Source organism: Macaca nemestrina, chromosome 4 (genome assembly GCF_043159975.1).
Source record: "Macaca nemestrina isolate mMacNem1 chromosome 4, mMacNem.hap1, whole genome shotgun sequence".
NCBI lineage: Eukaryota > Metazoa > Chordata > Mammalia > Primates > Cercopithecidae > Macaca > Macaca nemestrina.
In genome coordinates, this window is record NC_092128.1 from 31,576,055 (window position 1) to 31,600,455 (window position 24,401).

The 24,401-nt window shown below is 39.0% G+C and overlaps 1 protein-coding gene and 1 long non-coding RNA gene across 5 annotated transcripts in view; one reads left to right on the plus strand and one right to left on the minus strand.

Moving 5' to 3' along the window:
- Nucleotides 1–24,401, plus strand: part of LOC105474805 (zinc finger protein 800) — a 113,411-nt gene that overhangs the window by 37,338 nt on the left and 51,672 nt on the right. The window contains exon 1 of one of the 2 annotated variants that reach the window (XM_071094546.1): nt 22,922–23,522. The exons of the other annotated variant lie outside the window; for it this stretch is intronic. The gene's annotated coding sequence lies outside the window, so the exon portion shown is untranslated. Of the gene's footprint in view, nt 1–22,921; nt 23,523–24,401 lie in introns of those variants that run through there. 2 annotated transcript variants of the gene reach the window in all.
- Nucleotides 240–24,401, minus strand: LOC139362744 (uncharacterized). 3 transcript variants are annotated; one of them, XR_011621999.1, is made up of 5 exons: nt 24,300–24,401; nt 12,711–12,784; nt 9,838–9,913; nt 5,666–5,835; nt 240–373 (listed from the first exon to the last, which is right to left on the minus strand). It is a non-coding gene; the product is annotated as an uncharacterized lncRNA (long non-coding RNA). The 3 variants fall into 3 exon arrangements; XR_011621998.1 differs by lacking the exons at nt 240–373; nt 5,666–5,835 and having other exon boundaries at nt 9,661–9,913; XR_011622000.1 differs by lacking the exons at nt 240–373; nt 5,666–5,835; nt 24,300–24,401 and adding an exon at nt 13,473–13,575 and having other exon boundaries at nt 9,661–9,913.

A 24,401-nucleotide genomic window follows, 5' to 3' on the forward strand; every position in this document is an offset into this window, starting at 1 on the left:
CTTTGCTAATCCAGTTCTTGATCCACTCTTACATAAGATGCTAGCTCTAGTCCCTAGCTTAGTTGAGGTGGGGGGAGTTTGGGAATCCTCAATCTCTCTGATGAACTTTCTTTGGCTTTCCAGAGGTAAAGGAAGAGAATACCCTCATTTCAATAAGTGTAGCCTCCTAAATTGTGACCTCTCCTCTCCCAAATCTTTCCTCCTTAGTTCTTTCAGAATGTTGGAGCCCTGTGGGATGGTATCTTGGCCTTCAGCAGCTGCAGCTGTGACTCAAAATGTGGGGATTTTCTGGATCTTCTTTTTCAGCAGTGGCTCTGAACTGCCAGTTCTGTCACTCAGAAGAAAGCCATGCACTTGCTTTCATTTTGTTACACTAAGCAGAAATAGAAAATGAAAGGGTTGGATCAGATGGTCTTGAATATCTCAACTAACTCTGAGATATGAAAATCACTTGCTAAAAAAAGAGGATGAAACCTCGAGAAATAGTTTGGCTAAAGAAGGTGTAATATTAGATTTTATAGGGCTGGGACTACCAATACATTAAGTAATGCTCCAAATATAATCAGAGTAGGTAGCTACTTGAATAACAGCTTTTCATTTGTTGGGTGCTCTAGGCTAAGATTTATGCAGTCTCTCATCTTTACAACATACTGTAAGGGGGTGCGGTGGGGAGGGCGGTTACTATCAGCTCCATTCATTCCAAGGATGGGGAAATTGAGGTTCAGAGAAGTTAAGTGGTCCAAATTATGCAAACTTTTTGACTAACAGCATCAGGAGCGTGAATATTCTCATTCCAACATTTGTATTATGTTGTAGAAAATACTTTTCCTAAATGTGTAAGGGTAGTCTAAGTTTATTTGGTAGCAAATAAACTCAAGCACACAAACTCAGCACAATAGAAGTTGATTTCTTTCTCACATGAGAGCCCTGAGCAGTTGTTCAGGTCAGTGGGTGGCTCTCCTTGAAGACATCATGCCAGCTCCTTTAATCTTGTGACCCTGCTATCTTCTAGCAGGGCGGTTTTTGTTTTGTTTTGTTTTGTTTTGTTTTAAAGTTACATTTACAAAACCTAGGTATAATTTAGATATATTAAAATTCTCTCTTTTTAGGTGTACCGTTCAATGAATTCCGACAAATGTATACAGTTGTGTAACCGCCATCACATTCAAGATATAGAATATTTCCATTGCTTCAGAAAGTACTCTTGTTGTCTCTTTGTAGACAGTTTCCTTCCTTCCTCACCAATTTCTGTACCGATAAGTTTGCCTTTTCCACAGTGTCATTTAGATGGAATCACATAGTAAATAATCTTTTTTTTTTTCTTTTTCTGCATAGAATTTTTCTCCTTAGTGTAATCCTATCAGGGTTTCTAAACTTTTTGTGTCATGGGCCATGTAAGGAGGTCTGGTCAAGTCTCAAGACTTCCTTCTTAGAATAATGCTTACAAGTGCATAAAATTAAATATTAAGATGACATAATGAAACCTATGTTGAAATAGTTTTAAAATATTAAAAGATCTAATTTGTCATATATAGTATATGTACTTTTTATTCATGCTTAAATAATTAACAGTGGATCTAATTATTACTATAATATTACAGTAGTGATGAGAATACATTGTATTTTGAGATGTCTGCAGCAACTGTAATAAAATATGACAGCACTGGTGATTTTTATTGGTTAAAGAGTCAGTTACTGGGCCGGGCGCAGTGGCTCAAGCCTGTAATCCCAGCACTTTGGGAGGCCGAGACGGGCGGATCACGAGGTCAGGAGATCGAGACCATCCTGGCTAACACGGTGAAACCCCGTCTCTACTAAAAAATACAAAAAACTAGCCGGGCGCGGTGGCGGGCGCCTGTAGTCCCAGCTACTCGGGAGGCTGAGGCAGGAGAATGGCGTGAACCCGGGAGGCGGAGCTTGCAGTGAGCTGAGATCCGGCCACTGCACTCCAGCCTGGGTGACAGAGCAAGACTCCGTCTCAAAAAAAAAAAAAAAAAAAAAAAAAAAAAAAAAAAGAGTCAGTTACTGGTCATCACACTGTGCTTTGTTGCCTATATTAATAGTGAAAAGAAATGCTACATCCCAAATAGAGGTCAGTGAAATAAAATTTTAAAGGTTTTTCTCATCTAAATCATAGAGTCCATGAATTCTATCTAGAGAATTTCTGGGGTTCCATGTACCCCTAGTTAAGAATTCCTCTTTCTAGGGCCCCGCTATCACCTACAACCAGTCTAAGAAGGGCACAGAGAAGCAGCTGTGGGAGATTTTTCTGGGCCTGGCCTGGAAGTAGCATATGTCATTTCCAGTCACATTCTGTTGGACAGAAGTCAGTCATAGGACTCCACCTATCCGTAAGAAAGTCTGGGAAATCTAGTCTATCCTGTACTCAAAGATGAGATGAATAAATTTCGGTAGCTAGCTCATGTTTTGTGACACTAACCTTATTCAGTTTAGCTGTTAGAGGATACCGCCTAATATGAGACCATCATAAGGTGGAAAAGGCATGGTTTTGTGCAGTTTAATAATAATATCATTTCTTTAATGATAAAGTAAGTCTGAAACTCAGGACACAAATTTGAATCTTCTCACTCCAAATCCTATACTAATTGCAGGATGTTTTGATGTCTCTTATGATGACACACGATTGAAGAAATACCACGAAGGTCTACTTGTATGAAAACATTGTTCCCTTTTCTGTGGAGTCCCTGCACTTGGGGTTTAATGCTCTGTGGCTTCTGTCTTAAAACTTCAATAATTTTATTTTTGATTTTGTGTTTTGTGAGTGAAGTCTGATAGGACAAAGGAGCATTTGCTGGAGACATGGGGCCCAGACTTACACAAAGTGCTGCCTCCCTACCTCTCCTGGACAGGTTCTCTGGCTGCCTGCCCTCTGGCCCCTGGTGCTCTGGGCCTGCCCTGCTATCTCCTGTCCAGTCTCACCTTATGACCAGTGCCACCCTCTGCCTGGGCCAGGAACCAGGTCCTGGGTGCAGGTGCAAGGAGGGCCAGAATCTGGTACATGCCCTATGGTATCTCAGGGCAGGACAAGGTGGCAGCTGTCTCCATCACAAGCTTGACACCATTTCACATTGTGAAATGCCACAACCCATTTCATAGGTGACTTCATGGAAGCCTCTTGAACAACACCCGATCCAGGCACTGAGTATATATTGACATGGAAGTGACAGTCCTTTGGGTTTGCCTGTTGCCCCAGGGCTGGGATGCTGACCATGGGGCCCCGCATTTTCATTTTGCACTAGACCTTGCACATTATGTAGCTGACCTTGCCTGAGATTCCCAACTAAAGGCACTATACTGAATTATATAACAGGGTCATCCCCATTGTCTCCAGAAGTTTTTGTTTTTGTTTTGTTTTTTTTTTTTGATACATGGATTTACCTAGAAGGTATGGAAGGATCCTGGGTAACTCCTTTATCTGTCTTCCACTGCCACATTAGTATGGATCAATTCATGAGTTTTGCTAATTGTGATCAAAGAAGGCATGTTAGTCTGATCCTAAAGAAATCCAGGGCTGTCAGATTTCTGCAAGTAAACTCATGATAAGAAATCCTGTAGTAGAGGGAGGCTGGGCCAAATTGCAAGGCTGAGGCAGAATAGCTAGAGGACCTCAGAAGATCCTGGTCGGGAAAGGCAAATGAGACACAGTGAAGTGCCCCAGGCATGCTGTGCAAGGAGAGGAGATGCAAGAGTGGAGGGAAAGGGGATAGGCGAAAAGGGAATTCTCCTTTGCCTGGCAAATTTTCTTGGGTTGAGCTTTGCTTTGAAGATTCTTAACCTTGAGGAAAATGGCAGCTGGAAGGTGAGGTGTGTATCAGCACTGTTTATATGCACAAATCTAAAAGAATCTTTGAAGTTTGGCTGGTAATTTTGCATATTCTTCTATGACAAGTAGTTGTAGCTCTGTTGGTATTATGTTACCTCTCACACAAAAACAAGCCACTCAGAGTAACTTATAGACATATAATTGTGCCAGACTTCTGGTGTTTTTCTACTTCAGTATCAAGAAGAAAAATAAGCAGGAGGCCTAGAAATTGAAACTAGAAGTTGTGGTTGCTATACCACTATTCAAAACCACTATTTGACTTCCTTTTGTATAGCCATACTTTCTCAGATAAGTCATTACTGTTTTTAACAAAAAGGTGTTTTGGGTTGGACTGTGTTTCCGCCCCCAAGAAATTTGTATGTTGCATTGTGAACCCACAGTATCTGAGAATGTAACATTATCTGGAGATAGGGTCATGGCAGAGTAATTTCTTAAGATGAGGTTATACTGGAGTAGGGTGTATCCCTAATTTAATACTGGTGTCCTTATAAAACTGGAAATTTGGACACAGAGATACATACACACAGGGGAAATACCATGGGAATATTGCAGTTCTGCTCCCACAGCAAAGGAACTGCCAGAAGCTAGGAGAGAGGCCTGTAACAGATCCTTCCTTAGTGCCTTCAGAGGGAGTATGGCCATGCTGAGGCCTTGGTTTTGTACTCCTAGTGTCCAAAACTACGAGACAATACATTTCTGTTGTTTAAGCCACTCAATCTGTTTGGCGTGTTGTATTGTAGCCCAAGAAAACTAATACAGTAGGCAGAAGTATTTCTGAATCTGTAAGATAAGAAGTCGTATTTCATAAAGATTCCCCATTTTATTAGGAAGTGACTGATTCAAACAAGAGAAAAGAAACAGGAACCATGTGTCACTAAGGTATACAGAATAAACCAGCAATTTCAATAATATAATCCACCAGTGGATGACTCAAAGAACCCTAAATCTATTTTAGTTACAGTTCTTAAAGAATCACAGAATCCTCTGTCTGAAAGGGACAAAGAAATCCAGTACTCCTGTCCTCTCTATTTCCAATAGACATAAATATTATTGAATATTTCTCATGAAAAGATTCTATGATCCTTCTCAGAAATTTTTCTTGCCGGTCATTTGGACTTAGTTATTCCATATCTACAGTTTATACCCATTTTCTCCCCAAAATGATTCAAGGCAGTTGATGACCCTATTCCTGTCTAGTCTGGAAAGTTACAGCCATGTTGGTGGCTGGATCAATAATACAGTCTTCGTTAAACCATTTACAGGGATCAATGTGACTCTTCTTGCTATAAAACCATGTAATAATTATAGGAGATGTATTGATATTGGATTTAATTCAACTTTATTAAATCATATATTAAAACAAACACAATGGGAGAGAAGGCGAGATGCATAAAGTCTCTGTATTTTCCAGTTCATGCAGCAGCAACCAGACTCCCATTCGAGTCATTCCCTTTATTAGTGAGAAGTGCAGAGCCCCAGACCACAGCTGAGCAACTATGTTACTTGAAGATAAAATCAATATATAAATTTAGGATATAAAGGAGCTAGATTCTTAATATCATTCCTTCACAGCAGCTGGAGATTATCGTTGCTTCCCATCCTGCTTAAAACATTTGTAGCTAGCAATCATTACAATAATACATTTGAATCTGTCCCTTAAATCGTGAGTTTTATTGTCTTCCCTTTCTGAAGCTGAGCCTTGAGACTCACTGCAGTGGGAATGAGAGAATAGTTACTTGACTTCTTTCATCATGAAACTAGGCTTGGGCTAGAGTTGATTATCTAAATTCTTTTAGCATATCAAGTACCAAGCCTACTCACCTGAGATCATCGTGCCTGCCATAGTGCAGAGAAAATGTCCTTTTCTTGTGTGACAGCCAGCCCTTGAAGCTTGCAGCCCTGGCTTGGATAAAGATACAATGTAGACCAGTGATTTTTAACGCAGAGTCCCATTTTCATAATTAATGTTTTGTAATGCCTCCTTTCTAATTCTGAAATGAAAGTCATAGGTAACAGAAATTATCTCTACATACAATTTCCAAAAATCAATATAATAACCTAAGCCTAATATAAAAGAGACATAGAGAGAAAGCAATTTGTTATAAAATAATAAGTCTTTCAATGTGTAAATACCTGGGCATGTCTAGACTAGAAGATATAATGAAGCAGTGAGATGCTTCTCTCTTGTTATAATGAAAAAGTTTGAATTTAAGAGAAGTAAAAAACTCTTGTGTATAAGAAATACAAGAAAATGAAGAGCAGAAGCACAATGGAAACGAAAATGTAAACTAGAATAATAAAAGATCAGACTTACTTGTATGTGATAAGAGAAAGAGGAGAAATAACCATAATCGAAGTGTGGATAACAGCCGAGACAAATTACAGACAGTTGAAAAGGAGAAAATGAGGAAGTATGACATTTGTACAAATGAGTTTGGTCTTGTTGGTTAGTATAATGTAAAATGAGTCTCTTTATTATGACATTGGACAGATTGTATCACACACACAGAAAACATATCTCCTGTCTTAAAATCCTACTGCATTCCATTTTTGGTATTTAAAAAGACCTTGGATACTATATCCTTAGATAGGCAAAGAGGATGAAGGCAGACTGAAAAAGAAAATAACATCAGAAGAGGCATCCAAAAAGGTTGCTTGACAGGCTTCTGGGAACAGAGTCAAAGAAAGATTGAAAACCAACAGACCATTAAAATTACTTAATTTTCGTAATTAAGTAACTTTCACAACATAGATAACATTTTATACAACATTAAAATACATAAGTTGGAAATTATATAAAATATTTTTAAACAACTGTTAGCATTCAATTATAGTTCTGGGTTTCTAAGTCTGTTGAAAGGAGTCTCAAATTCCATCTGATACATATTTGCATCTCACAGCAACAAATGCAGACTGATAAAGAAAAGCATGTTGCGCCAGCAATTCAAATACGACGAGGGCACTGCCAGTAGTGATGAGATATTCTGAAATAACGAACAAACCTTACTAAGCTTCCAAATAAAACAAGGTATAATTGGCACACAATTTAGATGGTGGTTGCATTCCTTGAATTCACTGCATATTAAAACCATGCAAAAATACTTCATGATTCCATGTAAACTGGAGTTAGATTCTAGGCTCAGAAAATAAGCAATGTTTATGAAAGTCCAGTGAGATATTCAAAAGTCAGCCATGATATTTCTTGAGAGAAGGTATACAAATGGTCAATAAACACATGAAAAGGTGCTCAACATAATTAGCCACCAGGGAAATGCAAATCAAATCACAATGAAAAAAAAATCACAATGAGGTACCACTTCATACCAAGTAGGTTGGCTATAATAGAAAAGACAGACAACAAGAAGTATTGACAAAGATGTGGAGAAATTGGAACCCTCATATGCTGCTGGCAAGATTGTAAAATGGCACAGCTACTTTGAAAAACAGTCTGGCTTTTCCTTAAAAGGTTAAGCATAGAGTTGCCATATGACCCAGGATTATACACCTAGGAATATACCCAACAAAAGTGAAAACACATGGCCACTCAAACACTTGTACATGAATGTTCATAGCAGCATTGCTCACAATAACCAAAAGTGAAAACAACTCAAATTTACCAATGGATGAACGGATAAATAAAATGTGGTATGTCAATACAATGGTATATTATCCAGCCATAAAAATGAATGAAACACAACATGGATGAACCTTGAAAACATGCTAAGTAAAAGAAGTCAGGCATGAAAGGTCGTATATTGTGTGATTCCATTTATATGCAATATACAACATAGGTCATAAAGGTAGAGAGTAGATTTTTGGTTGCCCAGGGATAGAGAGTTTGGGGGAAATAGGGAGTGATTGCTAATAGGTACGGGATTCATTTGGGGGTGACGAATGTTCTATGATTCTGGTGATGGCTGTGTAACTCTATGAATACACTAAAAACCATTGAATAATACTTTAAATAGATGAATTTCCTGGTATGTGAAATGTATCTTGATAAAACTGTTGCTGAAAAAGCATAAGGCACAATGTTGCAAGGGATGGTCCTAAACACTGCAAGACATCTGGTATTCCGGAGTCTGTTCAACTAAGTGCTAGTCACACTTCCCAATCACTGGGCCAACTAATAATACCTCCACAGAGTTCCAAAACATTCCCTAGTGAGAATCATTGAATTGTGTAAGACGTAAAAAAATTCTACCAATTTTGGTGGACTAGAAAGGAGGAGACAGAAATGAGGGTGGGAAGATTGTTGAACAAATTCTCATCTTTGTTCTGAGGCCTTGAAACTCCAAATGGAGAAGAGACATGCTGGCTTTTTCCTAACCTCACCAATTGTGGAAAAATATATTAGATAAATTGAGGAAAGTATCACAATTGGATGAATTATCCTTTCACTCACTGTTTGGGATCCCGGGAGGAAACCGTAGTGCAGGACAGTCCTGCACCCACTTGGGGGAGTGCATACCATAGTTAAAAGGGTTATGTGGCGTGTTCAGTAATGGTGTGCTCAGTAAGAGAGAGGTTTAATTTGCATTCCTGATTCTCTCTCAGTTCCTGTGTGGCCTGGATGCTGAGTTTAGAGTTGGCAGGCCTGCTATGTACAGTCTGGGCTGGGAGCTGGATAGAGTATGTGGCAAACACACAGATGCCAGCATGATCCCAGGAGAGGCTGAGCCTGGACCATGGGGCAGTAATAGGCTCTAAGCAGAGTGAAGAACAGGCCAGAAATTCATCTAACATAGATGTTAATAGTGAACACTAGCAAAAGATCCACATGACCCAAAAATTTCACTCCTAGGTATACACCCTAGATAAATTAATATATACATCCACATAAAAACTGATGCACAATGTTCATGCCAACATTATTTGTAATAGCCAAAAAGTGGAAACAACCCAAATGTTCATCAATGGATGAACAGATTAAAAAATGTGATATGTTAGTACCATACACTACTATTTGGCATTCAAAAGAAATGAAGTATTGATGCATGCTACAACATGGGTGAACCTTGAAGGCATTAGGCTAAGAAGCCAGACACAAAACGCCACATATTCTATGATTCCATTTATATGAAATGTCCAGAATAGGTGAACTGATAGAGCTAGAAATCAGATTAATGTTTGCTAGAGACTGAAGGAAGAGGGTAATAGAAAGCAACTACTAATGAGTACAGGATTTCCTTCTGGGGTAATTAAAAGGTGCTGAAATTAGATAATTGTGATGGTTGCACAATTCTATAAATGTACTAAACCCCACTGAATTGTTCACTTTGAAAGGGTAACTTTATTATATGTCAATATCTCAATCAAAAAGTGCACACATACATAACAACTCCACATTTTGTGTGCACATTTGAGTGTAGTGAGCACATCTATATATTTGCTACATACTCTGATGTTTTTACTTTGCTGTTAAGATAAATGACCCCTGTATATGGCCTATAAGGGTCTTCTTGATCTCATCCTGTACCATGCCCACTGTGCAGCAGCCACACTAGCTCTCATTCTTTCATGAAGACTTTTGTACTTGCCAGACCCTCTGCCTAAAACATTCTTTCCACTACACTTTAATTGGGCAATTTCTTATTTCCTTAAGCAAGGCTTCCCTGACCTCCCTGGCAGGGTCAAATCTCTCTATTATACCCTCTTCTAGCACCATATTTCTTACCACACCACTGATCGTATTATGCATATTGTATTTGGTGATTTTGGGTTAATATCTCTCTCTTCAATTAGACTGTAAACTCCTTGAGGGCCAGTGTAATCATGTCTGGTTTTGTTTACCCATACATACCCTAGAACAGTATCTGACACACAGTGCCTAATCTATGTGTAGAAATCAGTCAATATTTATTAAATGAGTCAATGAGTGAGTCATTTTTCTCCTTAGTCCCTGTTATGCCATTTCTGAGTTTACTTCCACTTCTGTCCATTTGTGCCTTCACTCAAAAATGTTCATTGAGGCTGGGCACAGTGGCTCACACCTGTAATCCCAGCACTTTGGGAGGCCAAGGCGGGAGGACTGCTTGATCAGTCTGGGCAACATAACGAGACCTGTCCCTACAAAAGAAAAAAGAAATTAGTAGGTGTGGTGGTATATCCCTGTAGTCCCAGGTACTCAGGAGGCTGAGGTGGGAGGATCGTTTGAATATAGGAAGTCAAGGCTGCCATGATTGTGCCACTGCACTCCAGCCTCTGGGTGACAGAGCAAGTCTCTGTCTCTAGAATATATATATATATATATGCCAGAAACTTAAGGCTTCATGGACTATCCCTATGGACTCTTCAATATATTATTTTTGATAATGTTAGTCAACTAAATTATCTAATTTAACCTTGAAAGATTTTTTTCTAGCTCCTAACCTAATCCTACTTCCAGATTTCTTGCTCAACTGCAAATTTAGTTTTGTAGCAAATCAAACTATCAGTATGTGTAAGAACTAGACATAATAACCACAAATGTTTCAAATCCTGACCTAGTTATGTATCACCTATATGAAGACTGCAAAAAGCCAGCTGATTAACTTTCATCAGTGACTTTTGATTATACAAGTAATTGTATTCTCTTAATGAAATCATATTTTAGGCAAATGACGTAGTCTATATAAGTTAGTCATAGCAAAACAGATTTTCACATATTATGCATATTTGTACAAACTTCATTAGTATAAGCAGTAAGGTATTTTCGGTAGAAGTAGAGTTTCTCAAATTATGTAAATTGGACACTTCTGGGTTGACATTCATGAATTTTCTGCTGAGTGTTTAATAGAAGGAAAATGCTTTTTTCTTTTAACAATTATTTTGAAAAACAGATTATTTTTAATCAGAAAGTAAATTAATGAAAACCTATGCTAAAAAAGTAGACTTCATATCACCTGTAGGAGAAAGCAATTATACTAGACTACAAATGCCATGAAGGTGGAGATCACGTTTTTTTGTTGTTGTTGTTCACCGTTATATCCCCCACACTTTAGTACCGTGATTGGCATATAGTAGGTGCTCAATCGTGAATTGTGTGCTTGATATTTATAGAGGATAAACTAACAATGCTTGATCTCGGTGTTGGTGTTAATAGGTCAAGTTGCTGGCTTGTGTCTCAGTGTATGAAAGAACCCACAGTAAAAAGTATATTCTAACTTTGAATTAGGAAGGTCAAAACAGTAAGTCTGACTTCTTATTGCGTGGTTCATGTGAGAAAAGTTTATTCAGATTTGTTATATTTCTACATATATGAGTTCAGAGGCATGAAGGTTTGGTTCAATTACCAGTCTTATCCCTTTCATTTTTGCTCACTGTCAGGGTGGGAATTAATTTTAAAACTACCCTTTTTACTCCAAGTTTCCATCAAGTGTTTGAATCCCTTTCACCATATATCTACTAATGTCCTGGCCAAAGTCTGAACATTTCCTAGTGGTGGGAAACTTGACACCTCCTGAGGCAATCCATTCAATTATAGGATAGCTTAGTCAGAAAATTCTTTATTCTGTTGCATTGGAAGTAGCATTCCTGTGCTTCTCACACCCCAGCAAGGATGAGTATATAGAACACATTCCTTTTCCATACAACACTCTCATATAGAGCTGAATACTTTGCTGGCAAGGCAAAATCTCCCCACTTCATGCGAACATTCCATGCAGGACATGGTTTCAATTCTCCCTCTCCAGGACCTCTCCCAGTGTGAATGTGTATCCATTTGTTTATATCTCTTTTAAAGTTGGTGTTCAGACAGATCTCAGTATTTTAGATCTGGTTTATTTGCAGTAACCATGATCCTGCCAAAATCCTGGGTTTGTAGATAGCCATGTGTCTCAGACATTTTCTTCTGGGTGCATAGTGACAATTTCTATGAATCTGCAACAACCTCCTGTGTAAGTAAAGCTAAAGAAAGATTGGAGAAAGTGATTCTTTCCTAGGTCACATAAAAAACTACTGGAGAGAATATGTAACTCCTTTTATCTCCATGCTTAGGGAACATATGAAGGCTAAAATAAAGCTGGTTAATGCTTTTGCTTTGTTTTGGTTCATATTTCCCTAAGTAAGATAATGGATATAAAGTGTCTAGCCTGGTGTCTCATACAGAATAGTGATTCAACAAATGTTAATTAGCTTTTTCTTTCTCTTAATCTCATATGTCTATATATATGTACATATAGATACACATATATGTACATATTGGTACACATCATATATGCACATACAGGTACACATATGTTAATATGTAAATATCATATATATGTACATATGTATTTTTTGAGATCCTCAAAAAAAGAGTCTACAGAAGATATTTTATAGTCCACTTGAACACCTGGGCTCAGGTGATTCTCCCACCTCAGCTTTCTAAGTAGCTAGGACTACAGGAAGATGCCAGCATGGCTATCTAATTTTAAAATTTTTTATGTAGAAATGAGGTTTTCCCTATGTTGCCCAGGCTGGTTTCAAACTTCTGGCCTCAAGCGATCCTCCAGCCTTGGCCCCCAAAAGTGTTGGGATTATAGGTGTGAGCCAATACTCTCAGCCTGTCTTCATATTTTTTCTTGGAATTTTTCTGTCCCTTTTAAACACAAGGATAATGTAGGGATGAACAAGTGGACTATAAAATATCTTCTGTAGACTCTTTTAATTATTTGAAGACAAGAGTTCTTGGTTTTTTTTAAGTGAAATACTAAGGAACAGTTAAATGAAATACAAGTCTAGATATGTTTCAAACATTTCCAAATAAAATATAGCACTTTCACAATATTTATTTTTATTTGTATAAATTTAAGGGGTACAAGTGTACTTTCGTTATATGGATGTATTGTGTAGTCTTGAAGTCTGGCTTTTAGTGAGTAATTTTTAAGACATTAATTCTACTTACCTAGCTGACTTGAGCGTTATTTTGTATCTTTATTCATCTGGCTGGGTTGTGTGTTTAAAATGAGTTTCTTAAGACTAGAAAGACAAGAGTTTAAAAAAATAAGGGGTTTCAATGATATCTTTTTGCACCTTCTTGAATTATAGTTGTCAGTTTAATAAATGATTAAGAGAACTAACATTGTTGGGGAAATTTTTAAATATCCTATAATAGTTGTTCCTTAAAAAAAAAAATCTTCTGAGAACCGTAAAGCTATTTCGTTCCCACAAATGAAACTGCCACTAATGACAGCTAGGGCACATGGTCTCTTCTAGCAATGAGATCATTATAAACACATTGAACTTTGACCCACTTTTTTCCAAAGGCATTTATTTTATAAATGAGAGTGACACTAGATTTAGGTATTCAGCCACAAAGAACCAAGAAAAAAATGTCATTCTATGCCATTGAAAACAGTGCTATTAACTCCAGCATCTAGGTGTTATGGGATAATTTAGTACTGCCTGGCATCACAGGTCTTGCCAAGAATGTGGACACTATGGATTCTGTGGGGCTTTTTCCTAACTAGATAAAAACAAGTCTGCCTGAGTGGAGGGAGTAATTTCTTGTTGTTCTTTTTCAAAATGCTCAGCAATATACCTTTTCTTTACTCTGTATATGAAGATCACAACACTGAAAATTGCTTTCTAGTCTGTTGACTGTCTATAGCTGATGACTTGAAAGTAGAAGTAACACTCACTAAGCCCCCTGACTTTTTGTAAGTACCTTCGTTTGCTCTGACTCTAGAGATTTCTCAGATTCAAGATATACAACTTTCATCTGAATAGAATATAGAGTTTGAGAAAAATTGTCAGCTGAAAAAGATAAAACAATGATCAGTTTGTAAATCGGGGTACTATTTTAGAAATTACTTAAAATATTAGAGAGAGCATCTATGCAAATACCAGACATCTAACTAACATTTTTAATTTTGTTGTAGGTTATGGTCTGGTACACAGTAGTCTGTGTGTTCAACGAGAATTAAGACTTGAGATATGGGTAGGAATTTTTAACTTTTCACTCAATTCCTATATGCCAAAAGTGAATTTTTTTTTCTGACATTTTGTCATTGGAGATGAGACATAATCTCACTTTTCCAGAGAAGATTTCGGATTTGCTGGTTGAGAACAGGATGTGATTGAAGTTAGAGTAGCAGATTCATGCATATAAAAGAGCTAACTTCATTCTATTCCACAGTCTTGAACTGCCGGCTTTTTGTCAGTCTTGCAAGTAAGTCTCCTTGGCCATAAGGAGGAGCAGTTGAGAGAATCAATGAAATACTCAAAATGCCTTTTGATGATATGATATCAAATACAAAGCTCTCCAATAATTACCTATTCAAATAGAATCCCATATCATTTACATCTTATGATTTAGGATTAATTACCCTGCTTACATGTAACAATAGATAATCTATCAGTAAGGTGTCTTTAAGAAATAAGTCTTGGTAACATGATACTATTTACTTGGAAACAAACCCATACTATTATCATCAATTATTATTATCTCCTCCCTAATTCAAGTGAGTTTACAAGCTGATGCTGCAAACACTCCTTCCTTGTGTCCAAAAGCTGCTGCTGTCTATTTAAGTGCCTTACAAATTCCATGGTTTCGATAATCTCTTGTGCCTGGCTTATGTGATTATCATGAAAAAATACACCCCTTGCATGCCTCCACTGTTAGACTTCAGTAATTAGACTAGAAACCCCAGGAGCATAGGAACTTCCTGTCTTATTTATGGATTTATTCCTAGGACCTAGCACATAGGCACTAAGTAAATTTTTGTTGAATAAAGGGAAAAGACCTTGTCTTACTCATCAGTTTCGAATGATGTTTGGAATATAGCAGATACTCAGAAATATTGTTTGAATCGATACTGATAATTATCACAGGGTAATGGTATGCTTTTTCTAACTTCATCTTACATATAAGTATACCAAAAGGTAGTTTCCAGTTACATAATTGATCATTAGTTTCTAATTATATTACAGATTCAATTCAATTCAGTTTACTCTTTTACTTTTGCTTTGACCTTGATAATTTCTAAAACCTAAGTAAGATTATCAAGATCATTATTTAAAAGGAGTTTCTGTGCTAAAGCCATTGTTTCCTCCTCACAAATTACTTGTTAACAAAAGGAAAAATAGTAACTATGCAGTGGAGACACTAAATAACCCCTTAAGCCAGTGATGAAGATTAATATCAAATAGACATCGCATGCCTCTGGATGTGATACCCTGTGAAAGATACCAATTCTTTTAAATATGCTGTCAATATTTTTTCATTATCCCAATAGAAATGGAAAGTCATTTACTCAGGCCCATGCGGTAACTTTTAATGATTGCCTGTTATGTGCCAGGTACTGTGCAAGGGGAATATGTTTACTGAGGAAATTGAGACTAATGGGAGAGTCAGATATTTAATCAGAATGATGTAGTACACGAGCAGGAGGATGGAGAAATTAGTTATCTGTGGGAGTTAGTTTCACAGGAGTCACATCTGAGGTGGATCTTGAAGGCTGGAATAAGAGTTCTCCAGGTGGAGGGGAAAGAGATCTCCAGGCAGGAGGAGCGGCATGTGTAAAGGAACGAAGCCTTGAAAAAGTCAATAATCATGTCTAATTTTATGCCAGATGTAGTTCAGAGGCATTAAAACTGAGTTCAGCCACTTAAAAATACTTTCACTACGAAATATTACACACATAATAAAAGTGCATAAAACAACTATCAGCTTATTGAATTATTATGAAGCAAATATGCACGTAACAATCATTGAGGTCAAAATCTACAAAATGTCTGGAAACCCCCAAATCAGTATCCCTCCATTCAATACCACTTCTCTTCCTCCAAATTATTTTTAATAGTTGCTTTAGAGTTAATAGAAGGTAGACTTTTCATAGTCTACCTTCTAGTGATATACCACTTTGCATGTGGTATAAGACACTATTCTGATTTATCCATGTCTTTACATTTATTTAGTTTGAGATGGAGCTTGCTCTGCCACCCAGTCTGGAGTGCAGTGGTGCAATTTCAGCTCACTGCAACCTCCACCTCCTGGGTTCGAGTCATTCTCCTGCCTCAACCTCTGGAGTAGCTGAGATTACAGGCACCCACCACCATCTCCCTGGCTAATTTTTGTATTTTTAGTAGAGACGGGGTTTCACCATGTTGGCCAGGTTGGTTGCGAACTCCTGAACTCAAGTGATCCACCTGCCTCAGCCTCCCAAAGCGTTGGGATTACAGGTGTGAGCCACCGTGCCCGGCCCAATTCATGTCTTTACTATTGAGAAATGCATTTCTATGCAAATCAAAACCATAATGAGATACCATCTCATGCCATTTAGAATTGTGATCATTAAAAAGTCAGGAAACAACAGATGCTAGAGGATGTAGAGAAATAGGAATGCTTTTACACTGTTGGTGGGAGTGTAAATTAGTACAACCATTGTGGAAGACAGTGTGGTGATTCCTCAAGGATCTAAAACTAGAAATACCATTTGACCCAGCAATCCCATATACCCAAAGGATTATAAATCATTCTACTATAAAGACAAATCCATACCTATGTTTATTGTGGCACTATTCACAATAGCAAAGACTTGGAACCAACCCAAATGCCTATCAGTGTTAGATCAGATAAAGAAAATGTGGCACATATACACCATGGAATACTACGCAGCCATAAAAAGAATGAGTTCATGTCCTTTACAGGGACATGGATGAAGCTGGAAACCATCATTCTCAGCAAACTAACACAGAGACAGAAAACCAAACACTGCATGTTCTCACTCTTAAGTGGGAGTTGAACAATGGGAACCGATGGGCACAGGGAGGTGAACATCACATACTGGGGCCTGTCGGGAGGTGGAGGGCAAGGGGAGGGATAGCATTAGGAGAAATACCCAATGTTGATGATGGGTTGATGAGTGCAGCAAACCACCATGGCACACGTATACCTATATAACAAACCTGCATGTTCTGCACATGTATCCCAGAAGTTAAAGTATAATTTTAAAAAATGCATTTCTAAACACTATTTACTTAAAAATTTTACCAGGTGTAAAATATACAGAGAATTATGCACAATCACATATGACTGCTTAATGATTTACCATAAAAGGAACATAGCACCATCACACAGCTATTGGAGTAGAATATCAACAATTGCCCAGAAGCATTTCTTGTGATCTTTTCCAATCAATTACTGCCACTGTCTTCTTCCTCACAGGAATAAAACCATTCATTAGTTTTGTGGAATCATATAGTCTATGTGTAGAATTATACATTATCTGTATATTTTGTGTTTAACTTTTCTATTCCACATTGTTGTTTTGATTTCATCCATTGTTTTGTGTAGCCATACTCTTGCATTTTCATTGATCATATTCCAGTGTATAAACTTAACGTAATTTATCCATTCAGTTGATGAACGTTTGAATTGCTGCAAAGTTTTTGGATGTCACGAATAAAGCTTCTGTCAAGGTTATTGTACCTGTTTTTTGGTGTTTATGTGCATACATTTCTGGTGTGACATACACCTTAGGAGTAAAATTACTGGGTCAAAAGATAGTGGCATCTTCAAATTTAGTAGATAATGTCAAAACAGTTCTGTACACTCTCATCAGCAATTTATGAGTGTTCCCATTGCTCCACACCCTTTCAATGGGAATTCCAAATCAGCATTTGGAATTGTCTTTACTTTTAGCCATTCTGCTGGGTGTATAGTGGTATCTCATTGTGATTTTAATTTCCATTTTTTTGTTAGTAAGTTTTAACATATTTTCATATTTTTTAACTTACAGAAAATTTTAAACATATGCAAAATAAACAGAATAGTATAATAAATCTTCCTGTACTTATTACACAGCTTCAACTGTTATCAACATTCTGCCATTCATTTTTTTTTTGAGATAGAGTCTCGCTCTGTTGCCCAGGCTGGAGTGCAGTGGCGCCATCTCGGCTCACTGCAAGCTCTGCCTCCCGGGTTCAACGCCATTCTCCTGCCTCAGTCTCCCGGTAGCTGGAACCACAGGCACCCACCACCACGCCCGGCTAATCTTTTTTTGTTTTTTGTATTTTTAGTAGAGACGGGGTTTCACTGTGTTAGCCAGATGGTCTCGATCTCCTGACCTTGTGATCCTCCCGCCTCGGCTTCCCAAAGTGCTGGGATTACAGGCATGAGCCACCGTGCCTGGTCAACATTCTGCCATTCTTGTATCATCTATATAGCCACTCATATCCACTCCCACTCTATTACTTTTTACATTTTTAAAGCTAAATTTGCATACATTGAAAAATGTTAGTGGTCCAATTGTAACAAACGGACACACTTATGTAATCAACAGCTCTATTATCTTCCCCTAAAATTCCCCTGTGTCCCATACTCCCTCCCCACCCAGTTTAATTAATTTTTGCTTTGTTGAATTTCTGCACAGGGTAAGAAATCTAGTGTGTTTGAAACACAAAGTGTGTGAGGTTATGGCAGGACCAGGTATAATAGTATTTTTTTGTGTACTGTATTTTAGGTCCTGCTGAGTGCTTTCTTCATTAACTGATTTCTCAAGAGAGGGTCTCACTAGAGTCATAAAACTTGTGATGGAGACAGGATGCTCAGATTTTTTCTGACTCCAAAATACAATCTTTGTACTAATGTTTTTTGTTGATTTATTAGTTTATGCAGTTGGCAGTCAAAAGGGATTTTGAAATGCAGAGTAATGTCGGGTTTGTTTGGACTATAATTCTGTTGATAGTGTGCAATATTGGAGTGAGGCTGAGATCAGTGGTAGTAAGAGCACAGAGGTGTTTATGGCAATGGTTCAGAGGTGAGGTTTGGGACTAGAAGACTGATGGTGCATATGAAGAGAGGAAACTGTATTTCTTAGGTCTTTTTGAAGTATAACCAATAGCTTATGGTTCCAGGTTAGGTGTTGGGGATAAGTGAAAAGAGAAACCTTGTAAACAGGTAATTCATTACTTTGCATCTTTCCAGATGCTCCTCTCTATAACTCCAAGGCTTCTACCTTCGGTTCCCAAATTGATAGCAACACTGTTATTAAAATCTGGAAGAGGAAGAACAGGTTTGGTGAGAAGATAAATTCAGTTTTGGTCTGGCTAATTTTGATATGCCTGGGGAAATGTAGATGGTCTGTCTTGCGGGCAGTTACAAATAGAATTGAGAGGCTCTAGAAACAGGTCTGACCTGGTGATAAAACTTTAGGAATCATCAGAATATATATGTAACTGGAAGCACAGGCCCCGGACTCAGATAGATTTAGGTTTAAAGATCTAGGTCTAGCTCAGACACCCATTGTCTGTTTCCCTATTGGTAAAATGGGATAATATCTAACCCAGGATCTTTGTAAGGATTTGATGGAAAAATAAACAGCACTTAGCATGGTGTCTGAGTTCAGTAAGTGACAAAATTATCATTAGCTATTATTAGATTGCAATACAGCTAATATTTTTATTATTATTGTAATAGCTAACTTACTATAACAAAAACCCTTTTTTCCCCATGGAATTCGCTTAAATGCTACATGAAATGCATTTAAATGAAAGATCTGTAAGGTATGGTTTGATAGCCACAAGGCAGCATGGTACATGCATCATTGTGTCATTTGGTCAGCAAGACCTATGAGTGCCTTTAGCACAGGGAATGGAAGATATGAAGCCATGTCAGCAGTTCTCCAGTAGGCAGCTTACCTCCAGGGTAGCAACCCAGTTATATCCACTCCCCACCCTCCTTAAAACAAGCATTTTAGGGAAAGGATTATCTTCGTTTTTCATGTTATGTTGTTTGCAAAATACTTAGGTGTTATATTCTACATAATTGATAACAGATCAACAATTTAATATTTGTCCTTCTAAATCAATTTTTCCATGACCTTTCTACAATCTCAGACCCTATCTTGGCTCATAATTTGATTTCTGTATCATTTTGGATTTAGTTATGTGTGGTAAACTGCCACATCATAATCAAAGCTGTCAAAATCAGGACCAGAGTACACAGGTCCTTTAGGAACTATAATTGCTTCTACTTGATGTTAGGTTCTTATGCTGTGTTTTAGTGGGATCTGCTTAGAATAGATGGAAAACTAAGAATGAATCTTAAAACAACATTTGATGAGAAAAACAAGTTCAGCAAGAAAACTTAAGGAATCACCAAAATGTATTTATAGAAGGCCACCAGACTGACTCAGTCAGTTGTAAGAATAAGTCTGACTAGTGTTTCTTTCTTTTACTGTTCTTAGAAAAGCATTAAAAAAAATCAGCAGCTTTAATTAGCTAGTATTATTTTCAAAATAATTATATATTGTGAGAGATTAAATGTGAAAATCATCACAATAATTCCTCCTATTCCTGAATGCATATCCTTTTGCAATGTGATTTTGCTGCTTCTCCCAGCAAGAGGCAAGTCTAAGTGTCTACTTCCTGAATTTAGGCTGGCTCTTTGACTTGACTAACAAAATGTAGTGAAAGTGTTGTCATATAAATTCTGAACTGAGGGCCTCAAGAAATCTTGTAATTTCTATTCTCTACTGGCTTGGCATGCTGCCACTGTATGAGGAAACCCAGGCTAGTCTCCTTGAGGTTGAAAGGCTACAAGAGAGGTCCAGCCAACAGCCAACACCAAATACCATGTGACTGTACCCAGTCAAGCTGCTAGATGACTGTAGCATCTGCGTGGGTCACCCTAGACAAGGCTAGCCCAAATTACTAATCTTCAGAATTGAGAGCACATAAAATGACTTTAAGCCACCAATTCTGGGTGGCTATACAGCAATAATATACCGTATATGTGTATGTGTGTATGAGAGAGAGAAAGTGTTCTTTCATCTTGAGGACGAGAGAATTTTAAACTATAAAATGGATTTACGTTAACCATTACAATGTACTTCTAGACTTTTAGGATGAAAAAGTAATGTGTTACCTAGGTTGCTGCAGTGAACAATGAAAGGGAAGGCAGATCATTTTTTTGGGATGGTTTGTGTGCATTGTTTTTAGAGGTAGGGTGATAATTCTAGATGATGTCTAAGGTTCCTTTAAGCTCTAGAGCCCTGTGAAATTTCAATTAAATTCTTGTAATTTAGCAACTCATTTCCACTTCATGAACTTGCACATAGCATTTTAATACGCAATACCTTTCGCAACTGGCAGGATCTACTGGCTTGTCTTTAACATACAATGTGAACCAAAACAGCTATGGCATAGTGAAGGTAGCATAGTATAGATGGTACAGTGTGATGGCTAAGTTCACGAGTTCCAGAGCCAAACTGCTTGCGGTCAAATGATGGCTCAGCTACCTATCAGCTGTAACCTTGGTGTATTAGTCCATTCTCACATTGCTGTAAGGAAATACCTGAGACTGGGTAGTTTATAAAGAAAAGAGGTTTAATTGACTCACAGTTCTGCATGCCTGGGGAGGCCTCACTTACAATCATGGCAGAAAGCACCTCTTCACAGGGCAGCAGGACAGAGAATGAGTGCCAGCAGGGGAAATGCCACATGCTTATAAAACCATCAGATCTCATGAGAACTCACTAGCAGGAGAACAGCATGAGGGAAACCACCTCCATGATTCAGTTACCTCCCACTGAGTCCCTCCCACAACACGTGGGGATTACAGGGACTACAATTCAAGATGAGATTTGGGTGGGAACACAGCCAAATCATACCACTTGTTAAGCCATCTAAACTCTCTTTACCCCAGTTTTCCCACCTGTGGAATGGAAGGATAGCAAAACCTCATTAAATTGTTGATAGGATTAAATAAGCTAATATTGAGTTTAAAACATATTAACTACTCAATACATGTCAAATAGTAGTACTGTTAATTATAGTAGGGAGTAATCTAGGTCCTGACCCCAAGTTCCTACTGACTGGCACATTACTTAATCTCTCTGGGTCTCAATTTTTGATTCTTTCTTTCTTTTCTTTCTTTCTTTGTTTTTTGTTTGAGATGGAGTCTCACTCTGTTGCCAGGCTGGAATGCGGTGGCGCGATCTCGGCTCACTGCAACCTCCGCCTCCCGGGTTCACGCGGATTATTTCATTTTTATAGATATGTTTAATATTTGTTTTACCCACACGCACATTTAATCTTGACTCTAATTCTAATCATTCAAAGATTGTCTAAACTTACTCTGTTAGCAAGCAATTTTGAGGACTCTCTAGTACTGACCACTTTGCATTAGAATATAAATAACACTACATTTGCTCACAAAACATACTGTTGTTGTTTTTTTATTTTTTTTCTTACACCTGGTCAGCAAACAACTGATATATCTGAAGCAAAGCTTTTTCAGGGTTAGGGCAATTTAGACTTGCATATTCATTTTTAAGCCTATGATAAATATGTTTATTACATAAAAGTAGGAAAAGATCCTCTGAAAATGCAGAAAATATTTTACCTCACATTTTACCACTCAAAGATCTCCAATATAGATATTTTTATGTTTCTTTCAGTCTTTTTTCACTGCATTTTTTGGAGTGACATTGCGCTTTATTATTATATATCATTTTTCATATGATTACAGCCTTCTTATTGCGTTTCAAAATCAATTTTTCTGCTTATTAGTTTTATATGCTTAATTTACAAATTTTGCAAAGTATACAGAATAAAGAAAATAAAAATCGTTCATAATTGCACCGTTACAGCCCACTGTTAAAGTATCACACTTCAAAATACTTCCTTTGTTGCTTAAGCATATCCCATACAACTAAATTTTATACAAAATGTGATTTTTATTGGTTGCATAACAAACACTATCTCAGAAGTATCATAACTTATTTTACATTAATTTATAAACTGTGGCATTTCATGTTTTAGTTTCACGTTAAGTGATGCCTCTCGACTATCGGACCGATATATATGATCATACCGCTTATGGGACTGGTTAGTGTGTGTTTAAGATCATCTTTCTATCCTTTTCTTGTCATCCCCTATAATCAAGCTGCTGCAATCCCCGGAGACCTAATGCAAACGCTTCACCTCCTGGACCCAAGCCATCCACCACCGTCCCCCACCCTCTGCCTCAGCCTCTTATGTAGCTGGGACCACAGGCATGCGCCATCCTGCCCGGCTATTTTTTTTTTTTTTTGGTTGAGAGGGGGTTTTGCCATGTTGCCAGGCTAGTCTTTAACTCCTGGGCTTAAGCGATCCTCCCGCTTTGACCTCCCGAAGTGCTGGGATTACAAGCACCAGCCACTGCGCCTGGTTTTTAAAGTAACAAATGTATTAATTTACAAACTTTCCTTTGGATTTTGAAAACTAAACTTTTTCTCTTCTAAACAAAGTCTATCTACTAAACTTCAGTTTTTCCAGGACCCCGCACAATGGCAGCTTAAGTTGGACCAACTGGAAAGGTTTTCAGTGGATCTTGGGGAGGATCGGAGATAAGGCGAATGGGCTTTATTCTCTTAAAATTTCCTGACAGTGGACACATATTTGCTTGATGTCAAAAACAGCAAGAATTACGTTCCAGGAGCTGGGAGGAAAACGACGGGGGCGGTTCCCTCGCCCCCAAGAAGCGGTCCTCGGTTGGCAGAATTTGACAGATGTCTGGGATCTTCGGGGATTTTCCAAGCAGGATGCGGGCGCAGAAGAGGAGGGAAAGGGCGTGAGCTCACGTGACCCAACTCCACTTTCAGGTTTGAGAAGCGGAGCTGCCGGGATAAATACCCATCTGCTACCAATAGATGCTTTCCCTCCCTTGGGCCTGATAAAACCACCCCCAAGTTCCGGGAGGCACGCTTCGAAAATTGTTGGCAAGAAAAAAGTAAGTTCAACTTTTGCCATTTAGCAATGCACTGACAGCCTTTTGGGGATCATCACTACTTACGGCTCATACATCTGCTCACCGCTTCCTAAGCCCTCTCCTAACCCTCCCCGAGTTTCAGTTCCACTGTACAGAGAACGCCGAGAGCAACAGTTTGGTGGCGGAGCAACCCGTCTCCGTGGGCGCGCACGCCGCACCGCAGACCTCACACCTCACCCTGGGCTTCGGCTCTCGGTCGGCCCGAAACTCCGGCCGCGGCCCTGGTGTCCCCTGCCCCGGTTCCCTCCCCTTGGACACGGCCCTCGCGCTCGCGGACCCGGTCGCCTCCCCATCCGCCGCAGCGGGTACAGCGCGTCGCCTCCCCAACAAACGGGGGCGCCGACCGGGCGCATGCGCGCGGCGCTCCCGGGCGTGCCGGCCACACTCCCCCCACCCACTCGGTGAGCTTGTCACTTCCTGCCCTCGCCCCATCTCCGTCCGGGGTCAGTCAGTCGCTCCCTGTCGCTGCCGGAGAGTCTCTGCTTCCCCCTTCCTACGCGCTCCGCGGCGGTAGCTCGGGCTCTCCGGAGGAGGGAACGACAGAGAAAAAGAGAGACTGACTTAATAAAGTTTCCTGAAACAACAACTACCACCGAAAAGGCCCAAGGTTGGGGGAGACCCCCATTCTTCCCCGCCCCTCTCGTAAAGCCTGAGGGACCGTTGCAGGTGGAGCGGCGCTGGAAGGACCCGGGCTGCGGCGGCAGCCGTTGCCCCGGCGAGGGGAGCCTCAGGTCCTACCCGCTCCGGTTCCGGCTCCTTCGGTGGCGGCGGCGGCTGCTGCCAGGCGGTTCCTCCTGTCAACTGCCTCCGCCCGCGCGCCACCCGCCTAGCCACACAGCG